Consider the following 4,113-nt stretch of genomic DNA (forward strand, 5'->3'; position numbering starts at 1 on the left):
GGCTGTTATTCAGAGAAACCCTATGTCAAAAAAAAAAAAAAAAAAAAAGGGGGGGGGGGGGGGGGGGGGAGAATTCATGGGTTAGCCAGGCATAATAGCATACAAAATTAATCCCAGCACTCAGGAGACAGAGGTAGAAGTATCTCTTGATCTACACAGAGTTCCAAGCCAGCCACAACTACACACTGAGAGCCTGTCTCAGAAGAACTAGGCTCCCCAGGACAGCCTTACTAGAACTTAATTCAAGGGGAACAAGAGTGTTTGGAGGTGGACACACCTAGAGCTAAAGCTGTGTGGAGTCTGACCATGTTGCAAGAAGCCAACTACTAAGAATTTCAGAATATCCAAGTTTTTGTTTTTGTTTTTTTTAAGGACCGTATATAAGGGTTATATTTTCCTCGCTAGAATTTTGCATATGGCTGCAGTTTTAAATCTGTAAAGTTCTGGCAGAAGTATAAGGCATTACAGGATGCTTTCATCCATATAAATGGGATAGCAAAGAACTTCGCTCATTATACTGAAACTAAGTATCACAACTACCATATTTATACTGAGGAGGTTCAAATATGCCACTGATCTCCTACCTAGGACTGACCCTCCCGGAAGCAACCAGGGAAGACTGTTTTCTTTCCCAGCAGTACGCAGGCACCACACCTCAGCCTCACAAAAACCAATACATCTCAAGTCAGGTGCATGGCGCACACCTGTAATTCCAGCACTCACGGAGGCAGAAACAGGCAGATCTCTAAATTCAAGGCAAGAAGGCCCACATAATCACATACCTATGGGATCCCAAAAATGCAACTCAAAAGGAGTGGGTGGAATTTAGTGCTCCTGTACTTTCTTAAAAAGTAGCAGGAGAGGGGAGAGATTTTTGTTACTGTTGTTTTGTTTGTCTTTAAGACAGGGTTTCTCTGTGTAGCCTTGGTGTTCTGGACTTGCTTTATAGGCCGGGCTTGCCTTCATTAATTAGTGTAAAAGTGCAGAGAATCAAGCATTCAAGAGACTGAGACAGGGTGGTGAATTCACAACCACCCTAGATGCAGAGATCTTGTCTCAAACAATAGAGGGAAAACCTTTTTCCTCAACTATGTCAAAATAAGAAAATTTTAGTAATGAGAAAAACAAAGCTTTAAAGAGGGCTAGAACTATAGTTCAGTTGGGAGTGTGCTTGCCTGGCATACAAGAAGCCTTCGGTTCAGTCTCCAGCATTTTATAAACCAGGAGATGGAGGGTCGGGTTAGAGCTAGGTTGATAGAGTTAAAACAGTGCTTGCTTAGCATGCTCAAAGCCCCGGGTCATGAAGTCCAAGCACCACATAAACCAGGTGTGGGGCATGACCATAATCCCAACACTAGGGAGGGAGAGACAGGATCAGAAGTTAAAGATCTCCTTGGAGGCATAAGAAGTTCACACCTAGGCTGGGCTACAAGACCCTATTTTAATTTTTTTAAGGTATTTCAAGGTCATCCTTGAAATTAAGATCAGCCCTGGCTGTAAGATTCTCTTAAGCAAGAAACAGGATCTATGTCCCTTTTACCATGGGTAGTTTCATTTTTATGTTAATGCCCCAATACGTGAAAAAAAAAATTTAATAGCTCTAGTTTGAAACTCACTATGTAGAACAGGCTGCCCTTGAACTTGTGGCAGTCCTCCTGCCTCTGCATCTCAAGTGCTGGGACCACAAGTATTCACCAATACTCATGGTGAGATCCTGATTTTACTGTCTAGGTGAGATGTAGGTGTGACCTCTTTTTTTTGCAAAGCTTCTGAAGTGATCCTGCCATGTGACTAAGATTGAGAACCTCTGTGACACCATCTTCTTCAGTGGACAATTTTAGCCTGCAGTTTGCTCTTTTTTATTTACCAAGTTTTGACTGAAATCCACAAAAAATAGAATTCAGAAAAAAATTAAAGTTGGTTATGTACCAGAAACGTCTTAGGGGGAGTAAACAAGCATTTTATATGAGCTTTTAAGCAAGCTAATTAAAAGCGTTTTATAACTATTTAAAACTGAAGGTGGTGAGGCTGGAGAGATGGTTCAGTGGTCAACAGCACTGGCTATTCTTCCAGTGGACTGGAGTTCTGTTCCCAACACCCACATGGCTGCTCACAGCCATCTGTAACTTCAGCTCCAGGAAATCTAATGCTCTATTCTGCCCTTCTTAGGAACTGCCCACATGTTTGCAGACATACTTGCAGCAAAATGGCAATACACATAAAAAATAAAATCCAAAAAAAAAAAAAAAAAGGACTAAACAAACAAACCTGAAGCTAGTACTATTTATAAAAAGTGAATGTCGGGAAACAGCCAAACGCCGCCGATTCCAGAGCGCTCCTGGGGCTCCTGGGCTAGCAGGGTCGGAAGCGTGTTCCCTCCGAAGCTGGATTTGGCAGGACTCAAGGGGGTTCTGAGAAACCTGAGCCATTCCGGAAACGGCCGAACGTGCTACAGCGAGTTTGTTTTTCACGAAGTTGTGACCCTGCACGGCCGCGTAGCGTGTCTGCAAAGAACCGCTCTCAAATATGGTGTTGGGCGTTGACACTCGGACACTCCGGCAGCTTCTGCACGTTGCCGGAGCACGTCCAGCTCCACCGAACGAACTAGGCGGCCACAAACTCAACAGAGAAGCCGCTTGTGAAAGGACTAGAGGACGGAGGCGTTCCCATGGTAACCCTGGGCGTCCGGAAACAGCCGAAGCGTCTCCGGGAGTGCCGAAGCCCGGAACCTCGATTGTTTCCGGAAATAGCGACAGACTCTGGCAGTTGGGGTCGTGGCTAAGGCGATTATGATGCGAGTGCGGGGGGCTTCTTCTGGTGTCTCTGGGACTTGCAGGCAAGTGGTGCACATACACATTAAATATCCTTTAAGGGAAAATATAGAAACACAGACTAATCGATGCATTAAATTTTACCTTTTCTTGAGACAGGGTCTCTCTGTATGATGGCATTAAAGGCAAGTGTTACCATGAAAAAAAAAAAAAAAGTGAATGTCATGACTGTCCTCCTAACCCATTGGGCAATCTTGTGTTCAACCTGCTAACAATGATTAGATTTTAACTACAAGCTTAGTTTCTGTTTCAAATTATTTATTATATATCATAGTTTGCACAACTTGAGGCTGGTTAAATACAATTGGTTTTCAAAATCTCTTTGAAATATTTCCTAGATTACTCCACTCAAGTGACCATGAAAATATTTGGCATTTTGAAATTCTGAAACTTTGAACAGGCACTTACATGAAGGGAAACATGGCCATTCTTAGAAATCCACATTGAAAATAGCTCCAGGATATGGCTCATGGAACTTTTGGCCAGGGATGGTTGCTGGCCATTTTATCAAAGTGCCATCATAGTAAAACATAACTTGGGCCGTTCAGCTTCCTCAGAAAGTAAGGTTAACTGCCAAAACTTACACTGAGGTGTATCAAGGAATACTGGTACAAAACCCAATGACCCACGAGTGAACATAGCTCCTACACAGCAGGCTTCATCCTGCCCTTATATTCCACAGTCGTGTGTCTGTGCTCAGATGACAGTTGCCTGCTTCAGAGACACTGTATAATTGATTAGAATTGAGTGGGCTTGTTTGTTTGTTTTTCAATAGACCAGGTGAAGTTTACATGTGAGTCTGAACTAGCCAGTAGTCCACTCATCGAGAAACTGTCCAGACCTGGGCACTTGCATGATGATGCTTCACAGTCCTCCCGAGCCCTCTCCTTCCCAGTGAATACAAGCACACACAAGGAAAGAGTCCTTAAATTAAACTCTATACGTGTTTCAGAGTATTTACGGAGAAGTGATATGGGTTTAACAAGCTCTAAAATGCCAACATGTCAGCTCGACACTGCAGAACCTACATGGTGATACAGAAAGTAGTTGAAAGAAGGTTAACGGGGGAAGAGGGCCACAGTGACATGCCATGTAATTCCTTGGGTGAAAATTTTACCATACCTCAGAGACACCAAAGATTACAATTCAAGAGGCCATGAAATGATCCAGAAGCACCCACCATGCAACATCAGGTTGGTTCTGATACACATGTAAAAACAAACACAATTCTCAAAGATACTGAGGAGCCGCGACTTAAAACTTTGCAGGACATAAGGGCTGC

This window comes from Psammomys obesus, unplaced genomic scaffold (genome assembly GCF_907164565.1).
Source record: "Psammomys obesus unplaced genomic scaffold, mPsaObe1.curated_primary_1811, whole genome shotgun sequence".
NCBI classification, from domain to species: domain Eukaryota; kingdom Metazoa; phylum Chordata; class Mammalia; order Rodentia; family Muridae; genus Psammomys; species Psammomys obesus.